General features: G+C 39.3%; 1 protein-coding gene across 1 annotated transcript in view; it reads right to left on the bottom strand.

Annotated features, from left to right (window-relative positions):
• arhgap35a (Rho GTPase activating protein 35a) overlaps positions 1–17,554 on the bottom strand; it is a 67,317-nt gene extending 49,763 nt beyond the window's left edge. Inside the window, 1 exon segment of the mRNA XM_043259745.1 lies at positions 16,866–17,554. The gene's annotated coding sequence lies outside the window, so the exon portion shown is untranslated.
• Between the last annotated feature and the right edge of the window lie 655 nt (positions 17,555–18,209).

The following is an 18,209-nucleotide window of genomic DNA, read 5'->3' as shown; positions in this document are numbered from 1 at the left end:
AAACGGTTTTCAACTTAAGAAAATAAATGTATCTTGAGCAGCAGATCAGCACATTAGAAAGATTTCTGAAGGATCATGTGACTGCAGACCTGGAGTAATCATACTAAATTAAATTACATTTTAATATTTAAAAATAGCTATTTTAAATTGTTCAAATCACTACACAGTCTTTCCTGCCGAGAATTATGAATTTTTTTATGGCGTTATTTCAAAATCATAAAACACAGCTATTTAGATCAAGACACCCATCCTTATAATTACTTACGACTAAATATAATGTATTAAAACGCACATTATGAATGCTTATAATGCATCATATCCTTTAATCACCTATTATAATGCATTACAAAAATGTATTTTTTATTATTAAAAATACCCCACTGGAGAACAAAGCTGTGATTAGAAAAAAAACTCTTCATCTCAAAATCTATTTTTATGCATGCAATGAAGAACCGGCGATCAGAAGTGTCACGCCAGAATGCGACACATCACTTCCTCAGTCCTTGACATTGCAATCACATTCAAGCAGAGTCAAGCAATCAAGTCCAACTCATTCAGCAGACATTAGCTGATTTCCCAAATGCTAGTAAACAGCAATAAACTGAAGTGCACTGCGAGGGTTAAAAACGGGTCTTTTCGCGCAATCATTTTAAATATGCATGCAAAACATCCTATCCGTCCTCCATCAGAGCGACGTGCTCCAGACTGCCCATCGTCTCCATCATCATCCGATTCCACGCGGGGAAATAGTGGGACGGGATTTGGGCGCTTAACTTCATTAGCTACGCCTCAGTCTGGGGCCCGTAGATTATGACTAATTAATCAGCTTACCGTGGCTTAAACACCACTACGCAGAAAGGAAGAGCCTTATCTGTCACCACGCTAAAAAGATTTCACTCCCGTCATCTTTTCTTCCCTTAACACGCACGACACAAATTCCTCCTCTCCGCGTCCTTTGTTGCCCAAAGATTAGCCTGACACAAGCTACACAAGCAGCTGGAATGGACGCAGTAACTTGGCTGAACGCTTGTGCCTCCGAGGCAGAGATGTGAGCTGTATTGTGTGCCGGAGGTTCTCTTGTATGCTATGATATGGTCTGTTAAGAAATAAAGAGAACAAGGAATCACGCCGCTTGGCTAGGAGACTATAGGACCTATGAAATCGGTTCGTTTTTTTTAAATCTTTAATTCGGTTTGAATCTTTCTGTTTTAATGCTTGAATTAAACAGTAATTATCAAAAAATATGGCTAATCAAATAAAGTTACTTTAAACTTTAACTAAAATTCATTTATTCATTCAATTATTCATTTATTAAAATGTAATTATCCAGAAATATGTCTGTTTTGTCCTGAATACCCTAGAATATTTAAATTCAATTTGTTTATTTATATTTTATTACAATGACTTAATTATAATATAAATTATAAAAGTTTAACAAAATTGGATTCATCTTTGTTTTTTTGTTTTTCCAGTGTTTTCCCGTTTTCATTATTATGGATTTATTTTTTAAATTATGTATTTAAAAGGCAATTATTTTTTAAAAAAAGCAATGTCTAAGTCATTTGATTTATCAAAATGTAATAAAGAAAATAAAATGTTTTTTTGTGTTTTTCCTAAACATTGTTTTTAGATTCAAATTGCATCATAATAAAAAATATGTTAAATTAATAGAACATAATAATTTGATAAAATATTAACAGCGGTGCCCTATAAAATGTTGTGTTTCAGATATTATGCATTGTTTTAGAATTTATAACAAAAAAAATTAAAAATTGGAGGTAGTTGAATGCATAAAGCAATGTTTTAAAATACAAATTAAATTATTATTTAATTTAATTTGAGGGGCAAACAAAGTGCTACTACTCAACTAAGGTGTACTGATGAAATTAAACAGGTGAAAATGGAAAAAAAACTGAAATGCAAAGCTAATCCGAGTTCAGTGAATGAAGTTAACATACCAAACACGTCACCGAGCTCTAATGCTAACACTAGACTAAGGTGGTATTTACACACAACAACAGGTGAATTCAAAAGACCCCGAGGCAGAGCGGGTCTGTAATTACATCAATTAAATGGGAGGCAGTAAAAGGTGCACCTTGCAACAGCGGAGGCGGGAAAGCGCCAAGCGTCTCTTGCGCCAGTTGTCATAGTTTAACCCAGACTCATAATCACGTCGGTTACAGGATTCTGCTTTGCATACTTTGACAGCTCTCTGTCATTTAGTTTGGAGTCTGTTTGCAGCGCTAAGAGAGATTCCTCACTCCGAGGCGGGGTGAGGCGAGGTGAGGCTCGCAGAGACCCCCCCCCCAAACGCAAACGCCACAGCGTTTCAGGTAAGACGAGACCTGTTGACATCACCCAGCCTCGCTGAAACCAGGAGTAGCTGCTTCCTGTGAACCGGTCTGTCCGGTTCATCCACACATATGAGAAGAACACTTCCTACACCACCAGTATTCTCTCTGTTTTTCCCCATTATACAGTCACTGTAAGCCATTCAAACAGATAAAGAGCTACAGTGTGAGCTGAAATGAAACAACCTCCTCGGGTCAGTGATATACAAGAAAAATAAAAGGAAAAATGTACTTTAAAGTCAAGTGCATTTATGGTCAATTATAAGTGATTTGATTTTCAGTCATATATATATCTATATCTATCTTCACCAATGCAAGGTAAAATTCCATTACAAGACGTCTCAGCATGACACATTTTTCTATAAAAGCCACTGTTATGCATTCATTTTGGATTTTGCGTTACATTTTCTATCATTTAATTATCTTAGTGTCATGTGTTACATTGTTCTGCCTGTGTGTGTATGACCCTGTACATATCTATATATGATTCATCGTCATGTGGCTTTCTATTGAATTTCTATCGTCTTTCTATTCATCATCACCTGCATTATTATGGTAGTTATCGGTGCATTTTATGATAAAAAAAGAGCACAGTTTTTACCATAAATTTAACAGGGGTTTTCTTATATTTTTACCCGAATTCAGAAATTAAAATACATGAACAAATCACATAACCACGTTAGCAAAACGCTCTGACTCAGTCAGTGATTCAATCCGAATCATTCGAACAGCTCGCTTCCCAAGTGAATCATCTGGAGCGGTTTGAGACCAGCTCTGAACTGCAGGTAATAACACATCTTAATGTATTTTTGCATAAATAAGTTAGACAGGAGCTCCATTTACACAAAACACCGGGTTTGAGATGATGGACAAGCAGGAACAGATTGAGAAAGGGAGAGAGGTAGAGAAGAGAAAGCAAACAGGATCTGTAATAATTTGCACATTCATGCATCAGGGCTTATACCAATTTGTCAGCTCAGTAGACGGACGCTGAGCACAGTTCATCAACCTCGCTCCATTCCAATGAAGATGCGGCCCGCGGCGCTGAGCGAGACCATCATAGACTCGGGCCTCTAGTCAGAGCAGCACATCTGCAAAGCACAGCGCTGACGACGCGAGAGAACCAAACAGAAGGAGAGCGAGAACATCAGATAAGAGGGGATTTGTCCTACCCTGCAACAGTAATTTACCAAACCGATTCTCCCGAAGCCCATCAGTCCAGATCTGTGCGAGATTAGATGACTCAGCCAGAGCCCGGCTTCAACACGGCCAATCGCAAGCCGTCTCTCGGCGCTGACTCTAGGCTACCTCTTCTAATCAAACTCAAGAGAGAGAGGGGAAAAAAAACCCACTACGAGATTAAACCGAACACCATTATTCTGGTGTTTCCCTCCAGGAAAGCAGCAGACTGTTGAGCGTGCGATCTGCCGTTTGTAATCGCTTGCGCTCGCAACTCTTCCTCTTTAGATCCCAGTTACATTCGCCGGTTTGTTTGGTTTCCTTGTTCCACCCAGCAGGTAGTCGAGTACCCATAATGCCCATCAAAAACGTCTTCGCAATCCTCTCTGCGTGCAGGATTTCTGTCTCGCTGCATACATGAGATTACCTCCTTTTTCTCCCCCCTCAGTCAATGTCAGATTCTTCCTGAGGCAGAGAGTCTCTCATTGACAAACAGATCTGGACATGTCGTTTCGAACAAAAAAAAAAACAAAAAAAAAAAAAAAAAAAAAAACAACAACCGGAAACCAGGCCCTCGGAAATGTTCTCCAATAAAAGAAACACGATTTTGACATTTTCTGAGGAAAAAGTGAACGGCGCTTACACACACTGCTTGCTATCATAATGCTAGTGTTATGTGATTGCTACAGTGCTAGCTGGTTAAGCGGTAGTGTCTACTATGAACTACTGTGTGTTAAAGGGGTCATATGATGCTGCTAAAAAGAACAATATTTGGTGTATTTGGTGTAATTCAATGTATTTATGGGGTTTAAGATTCAAAAAACACATTATATTCCACACACAATGCCTCTCCTTCCTGAAATGCGTGGATTTTTACAAAGCTCAATCGTTCTTAGAAACGAGGTGAGCTCTGATTGGGGAGCTACCAGTGCGTTGTGGTTGGCCGAATACCACAAGCATGTAACGGAAATGTTATGCCCCTTACCATAATATGATGCCATGTCCCAGCATGATGATATAAAAACAATAAAAACACCATCATAATTGAGGCATTTGTTGCATCCAGTGAGGACTGGATTAATTACTGATTATGATGCACGTTGCGATGCATTATGATGTTCTGCACGTCTTCCTATGAATTAATTGTGCAGATACCCCCATGTTGCTCCAACCCTGTGAGATCTTCCATTTGCTAACACACATTTTAAGATATTCCGATGGACAATTTTGACTATGTCTTCCATAATTTTCAGGGCCTAGACAATGTAATTTATTTGGCAGTCAATGGGGACAGTCAAAAGCAACCCAGTTTTCATCTAAAATATCTTAAATTGTGTTCAGAAGACAAACAAAGCTTTTACGGAACGACACAGGTAAGTAATAATGACAAAATTTTAATTTTGCGCTTGGCGTAAACCTATAATTTGCCTAATAACAACACTGTCGCACCTTAAAATAAAGTGTAACAAACTAATTAAAAAAAAACATAATAGAAACTCCATTAATTACATAAAAATGTAAGATCAGCAAATAAAAATAGTTCAAATTATTATTCATAGTAATGCTCAATAGGTGCAAGACAAGGTGCAAAAATCTAACACTAAGCTTTCTGAAAACATACAGCCGATAGAAGCAGTGATGCCCGCCTTAGCAAACGCCACTAATAATTGACAAAGTGGGGTATAAAGCAGCTGCACAGCCGGAGGAACGGAGGCATGACATCAGAGGGCGGTGATTTCCAGAAAAAACTGGCACGACGGCTGCAGTTGACACTCCAAAGGTCAAGGCATCACGGCTAAGCCAAAGGTACATTTTTGTAAGCTTTGCCCACACCATAGGGAATGGTTAACAAACAAAAGACCCACGCTCCCCCAGGACCCAGACAGGATCCAACAGCACAGATCCAGCGTCTGTCTTTTAGCGGTGATGTGCAAAAAAACCAAACAAAAACAGAACACCGGGGCCGGTTTCCTCCTGAACTGGACTTAACACAAGACGCGTTTCTCCCGACGTCCTCTCACTCGCGGTTCCCCTCACCCCTGACCCAAAAGAGAGAGAGAGAGAGAGAGAGAGAGAGAGAGAGAGAGAGAGAGAGAGAGAGAGAGAGAGAGAGAGAGAGAGAGAGAGAGAGAGAGAGAGAGAGAGAGAGAGAGAGAGAGAGAGAGAGAGAGAGAGAGAGAGAGAGAGAGAGAGAGAGAGAGAGAGAGAAAGAAGGGGGTTTTGGATTTGCTTGGGTAGATCTGCACAAAGCCTGCTCCATGGGACACTGCAGGAAATGCGCGATTACAGTGTGTTTTTGCGCTCTCTCAAACATCCTTGTTTGTTTGGCTTACACGGAGGCTAGTCACAAATGTAATGAGAAGAAATGCATGTTGACAACGCGTCTTAGAGCTTTCGCATGGTGACTCATCCAATCTGGATTGGTTATGTCAACAGACAAAGCGGGCGGCACAGAGACCCGTCCCTCTTCTGCACGCCCCTCTTATTTTAGCTCTTGTATCATATATGCAGCATAGAAAAACAACAAGAGCCGGGCCGTACCGGACCAACCGCATTCCTCCGCTAATGTGCCTTTACCTGACACGGCACCTGCATTCCCCTGAAATACATCATGCCGTTTCATCAAAACCACCAACTATCATGCTTCATTCTTATTTAGATAATCTTCTCTTAACGACAGCATCTCGTGTCTAGCAGAGCTAGTATGCTGCTGCACAGCCCTGAACGTGTTTTGAGTTCCACTCAGTGAGCGTCAAGGATAAAGAAAACGCTTAAGGAATGTTATCTGAAACATGACTTCATGTTGGTTTCGTATGGTTTTGAAAATCATTTTACGAAATGAGTGTCATGTGGTGCGACTGCCAATTTTTTTTTTTTTTAACTAAAACAAAAGGATATGATTCACTTAGCTGAAAAAAATGTAAGCTAAAATATAAAATGCATAAAAAAATAAAAGCTATTGAAAATAATTCCAACACCGGCAACCACCAAGTTAAAAGTAATATTTTTCCCCTCAAACCAAGAAAACACATCTTATTATTTCCACATTTTTGAGTTTCCAGGTTTTAGAAATAGCTAGGTGTTTTTTTTAATCATAACAAATACAATAAAATATTACCTCATAAATCTGCACCTGACAATTAACAGCCTAACCTCGCCTTCCCATAAAAGGTTTATTATTTTAAAAAACTTATTGACTTGACGCACAGTTATGAGGGTCAGCAGGGGGTCCTCTCTACGATATCATTTCCTGTTTTATTTTTCTTCCTGTTTTTGTTATGTTACACAACGTTGCCAAAGACGAATACAATTAAGAGCTTAATTTTTATTACTACTAAAGAATTTTTTCAGCCTTTTCTTCCTTATATCATGGCACTTATACCACTTAATGCCCCCAAAATCCATTTTTAAATTAGAAGAACTGATCACAGCAAAAGAGTACCTCTGAATATATCAGTAGACCGGGACTCGTCTTGATGTTTTTTAACAAAGCTTGTCATTATAGGGGCAGGTTTTTGTTTTATAGACGCTCGTATTCCTTCTGGACAGTTTTTAATTTTGCTTGCACTTGCACAGCTGATTCTCCAGATAAAGCTCTGAGCCAACATAAAACAAGACCCTAAAAATTGATTCAAGTTACATATAGATGCACAAAAGGTGAAATAACTCTCCCGTCACATGTCTTAAATTTAATAACTATTATTACAGTGGGAGTGAGGTTGAGAGTGCTCCTGACATTTGAAGTAATTGTTCTTTGTGGTCTAGTAGTCCCTGAAGCAAAGGTCGTGACGTTCCTATGTGTCGCCTTGGATCCTGACAAGCCATCTGCTTGACACCGAGGCTGACTACAATCGTTTTTAAATGCTACACTTGGAGCAAGAGATCAAAATATCGTAGACAGCCCCCAAAGAGGAAACAAATCAAGCTTTGGCTGTACAAAAGCAGTTAACGTTTTCAAAAAACTACACAGATGTAGTGATACGACAGCTCTGGAGCTCTCAATTTCCAGCCAGATTGCACAGATAACCGTTTAGAAACTGGAAGTAGAACTAAATAAACACAAATCTATTCCCTCTTGTGAGAAGCCATATGGAAGTGCTGAAATAAAATGAAAGCCCTTTTTCCGCCAGCCTGAGAAGCACTTGACTTGCCGGCTCGTATGAATCTCATCCATCTTCCCAGCCATGACGCTGCTCGTTTTATAGCTCTTTCCCGCTTGCTGGCGATAGCTAAGTGTGACCAAGATGACAAGCCGTTGCAGGGCTGCTTGATAACACAAAACCCAGCACCTTTAAGCAACGCAGCACTTACTCATGAGCGAGCGGCCCGCACCGTCACCAGATAAGAAAAGAGCTGGCCAAAAAAAACATCCCAGATGGTTCTCTTATCATACGATGTTAGGAGATGTGTTTGTCATTATGAAGCAAGACACACCTCACAAAAGAATGACTTATACTTTAGCATAACTCTTTCCTAACACTCATCATGCCAAGTTTTGCTTTAAAGCTTCAGCTTGCAAATAATTTGTTGTAAAAGTATAATATAATTACTTAAATATGTCACCAGTGATGATAGTTGGCTATTTTTTTTATCATGGAAATAAAATAAATGACAAATGTTTTAGCTGAAATAAAATATTAGCATTAGATTAACATTAGATTAGATTTTTGAAAAAAAATTGAAAATATGGTGGATGAAAAAGAATTAGAAATAATTTGAAATGTTGCCTTAACAACAAACTGAAATAAATGTTAATAAGTCGTAGCAATAAAATGACTAAGATCGTAATGAAAAGAGAAATTAAATAATGAATAAAAGATCGATTCACTGCTTTTGAAAATCAATATCGAAGCCACGTCATTTAAAAAATGATTAATCTGGAAAAAAATAAAACCCATCACTGGTAACTATATTACAATTCTAGTAAATATGTAGTGGCACGATATAGTGAAATTTTGCAGGCAGAATTTATTTTCTATCGTCATTAGTGTAGTACAAAGCCCACCTCAAAGAGAAGTCACTTCGAATGTAGTTTAAGTAGCTTTTTGTAACTTGCGTTGGGAGATCTTTCTCTCATGCATGCACTCTTGTTGAAATGACCACAAAAAAACAGTAAATCAAACCGAAAATCAAGGCGGCTTAGAGACCAGTGCAACAGTTGTACATATTACTCAGACTGCCTCTTCTCTGTCCAGTCCTAATTTTATTCAAACGCTGTCTGCCTCCGAGGTCATTTCAAGACGACCAATTGCTTCACTCCACCCTTGTGGTGACTGAATTCGCTCCGTAAGCACTGGGCAGTGTTAAAGGCCACTGCAATGGTAACGAAGTTTCTGCGAGCAGACAGCCTCATCTAACAGCTTCTGACAAGGTGCTGGCCTTCCGGCACCCTGGGCGCCTGCCGGAGTTTAAGCACAGACGTAAAGAGATGGGAAGAGGGAAGTGAGATCAGAGGACCACTGCAGGAACTCATGATAGCGTCATGCCTTCACTCGTTCACACATTTGGGCATTTTCAAACCCCCTTCTCTCATGACTGCTCATCTTCTCGTGATTAAACCTGCCATATCTAATTATATGTTACACTGCAACAACTCTCTTCCTCCATTTCTGCCTGGCAGGTGGAAACAAGTCACGGTTTAAGCTATAAAAAGGGTTTCTAAACGGTAAATGTAATGTAATTTCTTTTTATCTGATGAAGTCATAATCAGGAAGGTTCACTTACGAGCACATGCTAGTGCTCTTCAAAAGAACTGCATGTATTTTAAAGAACGTACGAAAAAGTTTTTATAAGAAATATATTAGTATGAAATACTTTTGTAAAAGTACTTGTCACATTTTATTAATTTGAAGTGCACTTGCTGAATAAAATAAATAAACTGACCCCTGACTAATAGCGTGTTTTTAGAAATATCATAAATTATTTATTTTAAAATGTCATTACGTTTTAGAGAAGTCACACCATACGGAATTTGACAGCATGACATATTGCCTTATCTAAAACATTTTTTATATAACAAGTTGAAATTTTATATTTCAAAAACATAACTGACCTTGACGGTTTTTTATATTCTGCATTTCTCTGCATGGATCAAATGACTCCAGCCAAAGGTCTGTCAATAATAAACTTCTTAATAAAAGATTAAGCCTATTTAAATGACTTATTTTAATAACATTATTTCTCGAGTATATCAGTTGCACCACCCTGACATATGAGATTATATAATACAGAGACAGCACACATTCATTATAGAAGAGTGCAATAAAGCCATCCTTATTACAATATATTAATAAATTAACCAATCTGACAAAGAAGAACGTGCCGTTGACCCATAAAATGGATTCCAAACGAAGCACACATTTTTTTATTTTGATGATCCCTTGACCGCTAGCAAATTAAAGACAGAGGTATGTAATAATGCTCATCCCCCACAGAGAGGCCTAAAATCTAGCTAAGCTCTTTCATACGGCAGTCTACAACCCTTCTCTCCTTGTTTGTTCTCTTACCCCCTACCAGGGGCATCTCTGGTGGACATCCTGCAGGAAACCGAGCACGGCTGAAGGAAAGAGGGGAATCCCAACAATCGCAAAGTAGCGACAAAAACTGCAAGGGCAACTCCAGAGGAAACAGAGGCTGAAAAGTCAAACAAAGAAGGGAGACCAAGGGAAGAAAAAAAAAATCTTTTTTGGAAATCACATGCCGAGTGTTTTCTTCTCTATAATATAAAAACAACAAACACTGGAGACACCAAAACATGTCATAAAGCAAAAAACTGTGGCGAGTGGGAGGAGGCCGTGGCGACGATCCACTCGTATTTCTCTGCATTGGTGTGAACCAAACACTCACATACCCCAAGCCCAGAAATACAGACGCAAGGAGAAATAGCTTCAGTTTGGCGGGAGGCCGCCATGTCTGTGGGAGGTGAAATTCCTGAATGTTACAGAAAGTTCTTCCTGTGGGCCATCTTTGCTCGGTTTCTGCCTGTCTCTCTCTCGTTTCCCAAATGCTCTCATCTCTAGGTAAAATGCTGAGTCACCGAGAGCTGCACTCAGGGCCACAGGAGTGGCTGGAGACCGCAGAGAGACTGATTATTGACAGAATGTACATTGCTGATCCGCACGAGCCAATGCAGCTTCTGGGAACCGGCACCGGGGAAAGGGTCGGGAGGCTGCTTTATGAATATATAACGCTACCAAACCATTTCGTGAAAGCTTGGGCTGCATCCAAAACTACACACTTCCTTGCTAGATAGCAAAACAGTAGTAAATCTGAATACAGAGAGCAGCCAAAAAGTGCCCAAATGACATGCTATCTCCGGTGAGCTTCTAAAGTGCTCGTCCAACGGACACTTCACTATCCCACTGTTAAAGGAATTGCGAATGGCAGCGAAGCGGCGTAACCCGAAGTGGGAAATGACAACATGACAAATGTAGTACGTGCTGATTACATTCATATGGGACGTTCAAGTAGTGTTAGAAATATTTAATGTATTTATGTACTTCTGTATATGAAAAAAGTAATGTATGAGCTCAATACACATAAAGGCCGCAACAAACTAATTTTGAGTGGTAAACACTTTTAAACCTAGAGTTTCAGAGTTGAAAAAGTGACTGATTCCATAAATGCAGTGTAATTTGTCAAAATTAATACAATTATTATTATTTGTTTTTAAATTTGCGATATAACTAGCTGCATGTGCAAAATACAATACAATAGGACTGGATTTAATTTTGAAAAAAGATGCACAAGTAGAATTAAAATTAAAACCGATTTTAATTAATACAATTTAAGAGGCATTCCTGGGAAACGAAAGCAGAACTGCTGATAGCAAAGGTCACACCCAAAGAACATCCAGGAACTTCGTCGCCATGGACACCATTCTTTAAAACAATGTGACAGGCCATTGTTGCAAAGTGCTATAGCGGGCGATTCGAAACTCTCTGACAAAAGATAGCTGCCGCCGTAGATGCGAGGGTTGCCACCCCCTCTCAAATCCCACGACAATGTGTTCATTTCTCCTGAAAGCAAATGAAACTTGATTTTCTTATCAATTCCAAGACATCTAGACTCTACTGGGGCTTTCTGGGTAATTTGCAGCCATGTTTAATGCAGCATTTCTTACCCCCACAGAGACTCTCTCGTTGTTGCCCACTATGATCAAATGCCTTGTGTCAAGAAAAAGGGGGGGTGGTGTTAGGAGCAGATTTCCTCATGGAAATTCGGATACTCATTAGAAAATGCCAGTTTCCTTTCCTTGTAATCCAGTCTCAAACAAGGCAGCAATTCAGAGCAGAAGTGGTGTAATCTAGGGAACGCATGCTAAACCGGCTATAATTAGCTCTTTACATTATCAAACACAACCCAATTCTCAACTCAATTCATGCTCACTTTTTCCTTCGCATCAAACAAAGGCCTACTCAAAAAGCATTCAGGGTTTCATTCTCGCAGCAATTCGCCTCAAAACAAGGATTTATATGCGTTTATATGACTTTTAGGTCACTCTGAGAAACATAACAATCCTGTGGAAACTAAGACCGTGTCACAGTGCCTAGCTGGTCAATGCCTGTAGTAACCACATCTCAGCCATCTGCTTGTTTTTCCATACAAACTCAAAGACTAAATAAAGCTCGGATTCCTTTGTAAGAGAGCAGGCATCTGAACCAAATACTGTTTACGATAAACAATCTTAGGATATAATTAACGCAAGGACATGACTACATTTTTACATTACAAAGCAGCACTTGACTGTTCAAACTCACCGCTAGCATGCTAGAGTGCTAGAGCTACCAAATGTATTAGGCCAACAAACAAAAGAAAAGCAAACGAAATGTCATTTCTGGGTTTAGGGGGACAAAAATCATTGAACAAAACAATTTTGCTTCTCAGATGACGCATTTTGACTACGTCGTCATCTATCTCACAATATGGATAAGCCACAAAGGTAAACATGTCAGCGGTGTGGACCAAAATATCAAAGCAGCAATATACCTACAATTTGTAAAATATGTAACAAATTTTAAACTTCTTCAGCTGAAATATTGAGAGGTGACATATTGCCAGAATATCATACTATAGACAGCACGGGGAGCTCAATTATTCAAAGACCTAAATTTAATTGCATTATTTTCTGTTGACATTATAAAATTTTCTAATGTTCTTTCATTTGGTTAAATTTTATTTTGGTCCATGATTATTGCCAAGGTTTTGTCATGCGATTACCATTGGTTGAAAATTAGCTAGGCTAAGCTTAAAGAAAGCTTAAATAAGTAGGTAGAAAATAGTTTTAAGACAAAATGCACGGCAAAAGTAACCTTTTACATTTAAACTCCACGTTGTTGTTTAATCTGAAATCAACAAACTGATTTATTGAAAAGAACTGACTGATAAACTGACAAAAAAGGATTCACTCTCAAATCAGATATAACTTGATTTGGTAAATATATGCCAATATATATATATATATATATATATTACTAAAACAGATTTGCCACTGAAAACCTGCATCATTTCAAAACTAATGAGAAGCGTATCTTTGCTCTTTGCAGAAACACTATACACCCAACATTGTTTCAGGGTGGTTGCTAAGGCTAAAGGTTTGTTTAAATCCCAACCCTAAGAGTATGAGCAATTGTGATATGATGCTTGCCTTAGCAAGCACAATTATTCAGTCGTGACATGCTGAATTCAAGGGGAAAATGAAACTGGAAAAATAAATGAGACAGATTAAATTACCAATCACCCTTTCTGCGATGTTTGGCAAGTGGACAGGTCTTACGGGCCAGACATTTGGCAGATGAACAGTGGCTAGGGCTTAGATAGATCACAGACGCTTCTGTTCGTGCAAATCACACATATATTAGCAAAGGTGGACAGCATTAAGAGGTGTGCTTGTCTAGCAAATGTCCCTATTAACGCTAATGTCAAGTACAAACGACTAAATATCACGCTTATTACGGCCAAATCTTCCACTGCAGCACGAAAATAGCGCATACGATGCCTAGACTGGACCGCATACATGGTGACTGGCTCACGTCAGCAGAAATATATATATGTGAGATAAGGTGGACTGGGCTGAGGAATGAGAGATTAAACTCTCATAAGCGCATGACGTTTATCAAGAGTTTCCATCGGCCGGCTCAAAATGTTTGTTAAATTTCTGGGAAAGCAAAGCCTGCAGCAGATTGCAATCACGTCTCTCTGACTTCTACCTGTTCAAAGTTATGAGGACAAGACACAACAACAAATCACTACAGTTTCTGCGCCGAATTCCAAAACAGTCGTTCGTTCAGCGTTTTGAATCGGGCAAAGCGGTTATCTAGCGGAATGTCCCAGGCTGCTCTTTTCCACAAAATGAAGGTAAGGTACCCGCGGTTGAGTAAATGACAGAATTATCATTTTTGGGTGATCTCACTCGCTGCGAAATCTCAACGTTTAACCGTTTAACAGGAGGAGGAACACGGCAGTTGTGCTTGAAGCCCGAAGAGTTTGATTACATTGAATCCTCCTGCATTCTTCACATTTCAGCTAAGGGGCTCCGAGGGGTCGTGGGGTCTGCGTTCAGAAATGAAAGATCATAGGAAAGAACACATGCCTCGCTCGAACGATTTCGAGTTTCTAAGCTCTCTGTAACAGGAAGGTAGCGCAACAAGCATGAGCTTTATTAAGCACGCACAGAAATACGAGCGCATGCCATCCAAGTACACCGTTTAGAGGAATGCACTTCCAGCGAGCCACCAAAAGAGAAACTTCTGATGATAAGCAGGCACAAGTGATATTTACTCACAGTCGACTAAGTAAACGAACAGCATGTCATTCAACAGTATGTGCAATTTATCTGGCACAGATATTTTAAAGCATTAGTTCAGCCAAGGATTCTGTCATTTACTCACTTGCGTGTCGATCCAAACCAGTATGACTGACACAAAAAGCCATTTTTAAAGAATTACAGGGTCCAAACAACATTGGACCCCTTGGCTTTTATTTCCAAACTATCCAACCCAAAACATAATGAGAAAATTATTAGGTGCACTATCTAGAGATAGCAATTTCACACTTTTCGTACTAAAGTCATTTTTAAGAATAAAAACATGAAGGCCCACCTCTAAATGTAACTGCAAGCACACTGAAAATGTAAAAATTGTATGCAATTTAGCCACTAAATGCACTAAATTTTAAATAGTTATGAATGTTATTTGGAGCGTGTCGAAAAATCTGGTTTGGAATGACACGATGGTGAGTAAATGATGCCAGCATTTTCATTTTAGGGTGAACTATACCTTTAAACCCCCTGTAAAAGTGCCAGATAATAACTGAAAGAAGTTTTTCTGCCAATACTCCGATGGGAAATGGCCCCAGAGTTTGACTGAACAGACATTCCAACCCTTATCGTTCATTCCTGATTTGATGAACTTTCATCTGCATGACTTTATCTGAGGAATACCGACTCATTTTTACTCAATCAAGCATCGTCAACAAATTCCTCACTGTCTGACTTGCGCATTCACTCACTGCATCAATTCTTCCCTTCAATATTAAACGGATATTAGGTTTTCAAGAGGTGGGGGGTTAAAACTTACGCCCCTGAATGCAGGACGCCAACGCATCACTCAAAGGTTTCAGCTAAGAATAACCGTCTAATCTAAACTGATGTTGAGTCGAAAAAAGCACACAAACACCAATTTGAAATATTTACATTGACACGGACTGCGCCAGATAAAGTCTAGGCAGGAATTTATGACAGAAAAATAATAATCATCAAGTATCATGTGTGCTGATATCAATATATCAGACAGGTCAGGATACTTATTAATATGATATCTAGTAATTCTAACATTTGCATTGGCCAATTATAATATATGCATATCATATAAATAATGCAAGTGGCTTTATTTTAGACAATAGTAACTCAATTTTTTTTTTTTTTGTTATGAAAAATTAATCAGCTACTTCCACTTCTTAAACATAAATCTATTAATCAGGCAGATATCAGACGTGCCAATAATCTCCAAGCACTGAGTATTAGCCAATTAAGTGCCTTACAATATGGAATTGGCTAGTCCCTACTGGAAAACACTGTAACATCTGGAGTCTGGAAAGCCAGGGGTCTGAGTGGGTTGCATCTCACTCGATTTGAGCTTCAGCCCACAACAATATATATATGACACAAATGGACATAACAGATTCGCTCTGCTTTTCATGAAAAGTTCAGTGTATGCAAATAGCTTCTCCGGTCACAGTGAACTTTCGAGCAATAGGTCAGGAGCGGGCCTCAAACCAGTTCCCCAGCCTGTTCTGAACGTACAGGGAGTAGGTCACTACCAGCTGTTTTTGGAACGTCACCAGCTAGAGGATTATTCAACCAAAGTCAAGCCTTTCTTCATTCTTTTCTCTCCGTAACGTAAAATGTAATGCAGTACCAAAGAACAATGTCAAAATCAGAGTTCAACTGGACTACACCGCAATACGTCAAAATCAATGTTCCCGAAAAGCCTCAAGATTGACAATGACCAATTTTACACGCACAAAAATGTCTCATCAAAGCCCCGGGCCTATATTTTGGTCAAAGCTTTATTCCGAAAAAAGGCATTTATTGTCTATTCTTCACAATCCAAATGAAGTCAAGAGCGTTCTTTTATGAAAATTCTTGACAGATCATTTACTATTACAGTCACTGTAGAAAATAACATAATTAAATATTTTGATATAAAAAAAAGTGACATTATCCAAAAGTACAATCCCACGGATGTGAAGAATTTGTTGGATATTCTGAGTAAGTGACTCAAAATTCTATTTATTCAACCAGCATTTTGGCATAATGCAGTTATGGCATTCGTTCTAACATTAACATGAGTCTTATATAAAGAAAACGCTGAATGCTGTTGTGCATACGAACACTATAAGATCTCAGTCAAAGCGTCGGGGTTTTATTCGGGTGATGCCAGGCAATCATTCGCCCATCTCAGTTTACACAAAACCTAGCAACGATTATGATTTAACCGGCTTTTGGCTCTCATAAACCAATTAACCAGAAACTATTTTAACAGACGTAAAGCATGCAGACTGCTCTGAAACCTTGTCTTCGCCGCACGCTGCCTGACAGCTGTAAGGTTGGGTTTCTCAGCACAGATATGAGAACACATTTAAAGGCAAAGATGTAACAAACTCCTGATCCAGATCAAGGAATGTGAAACCAATCTCAAAATCCCTCACTGAAACCAGTTTTAGTTCAACAGAATTACAAATCTACATACAGCCCTCAATAAATAGCCCAAGTTTGCTCACAGGATCCCATGGAATTAGGAAATGTAGAAGGGAAGGAAAAAGACTGGTGCATACCACAGCATGCCTCCCTCTCTCTTCTCTTTCGCTCCTTTATCTGCAGCAGCGGTAACCGGCTCGGAAATTCATCAAGATGAGAAATAACAATAATACTAGTCCAGCAGTAGTCCCATAAACATCGGCGTTTCGTTTCTGCGGCTGTCCGATCGCGACGCAATCTCTTCTTTCAGTGACTGATCGTATTCTGAAAGTTTTCAACAATCTGATTCGCGGTCCTCTTCCCAAACGCGGCACAAAAGACAAAAAGCATCGAGGAAAAACCAGACTGGAATATCAGATCACAGTTTCTTGTTGGAAAGGAGGGGGGGGCGTTGAAGGAGAGAGAGAGAGAGAGAGGGGGGAAAAACAGCTTTGTATCGTTGTGTCTTCCCTTGGGTTCACCACGTTGTTTTTGAGCACTTATAATTTCCTTTGTTGTGTCCAAAACATCTCGAGTTGTCCATGTTTATCGCGCCTTTCAAGCAGTTCGGCGCGCGGTCTGTGCGAAACAGCGCGAGTCCCGGGCGGTAAAAAGGGGACTTCTCCCAGCGTGAAGGCGAAATTCGGTGGCGGAGCGTGTGTGGATGTGCGCGTTAATGTGTTTTTTCAGATTCCCAATAATGGCGGCCCTTCTCCCGTTCTCGGTCTCTCCTCCCTCCTCTGTAGTCTCGCGCATGGACACAATTACCGCACACACACACGCTCGCGCTCTCTCTCTTTCCCTCTCTCTCTCACTCACTCACTCACTCACACTCACACACACACACACACACACACACACACACACACACACACACACACACACACACACACAGAGTTATTATTACAACGCCAGCATACGTAACTAAAGATGCTGTTATCCGGCGGAATTAGGACTGGTGTTATAATTGTTGTGTTTTCTTATGAAAACAAATAAGATGCTTGTCAGTAACAAACATTCTCCATAAAGGAGAGAGAAGATAGGAGAGTTGCCACAAAGGCTCAGTCTAAGCAGCTGTGAGGTTTTTGAGTCAAAAGTCAGGGTAGTCACAGAAAAACGCGTGGTTTCGTTTATATGTTGGTTTATAAAATTAAATAATAAATCAAATTTTCTTTTGTACAAAAGTTTATAATGAATGCTATTCAATGGCAGGTCTCACTGCGACAAATTGCCCCAAAATTGCGCTAATAAAGCTTTTTCTGCGTTTTAATAAAAAGGTTCTCATGCTTTCTGTCTTCATTTGTAATTCTATAAATAGGCACACGTAAGTATATATGCAGTGTGGTTTTATTATTACAATAACTAAAGATAAACCTAGAGATTTTCAGTTTATCAGTTTCATACATAACTATATATATAAAAAGCAGCCTTCCACGCACTGC

This window comes from Puntigrus tetrazona, chromosome 15, assembly GCF_018831695.1.
Source record: "Puntigrus tetrazona isolate hp1 chromosome 15, ASM1883169v1, whole genome shotgun sequence".
Classification (NCBI taxonomy): Eukaryota; Metazoa; Chordata; class Actinopteri; order Cypriniformes; family Cyprinidae; genus Puntigrus; species Puntigrus tetrazona.
The sequence above is the reverse complement of the archived record's forward strand: the minus strand, read 5'-3'. Positions and strand labels throughout refer to the sequence as shown.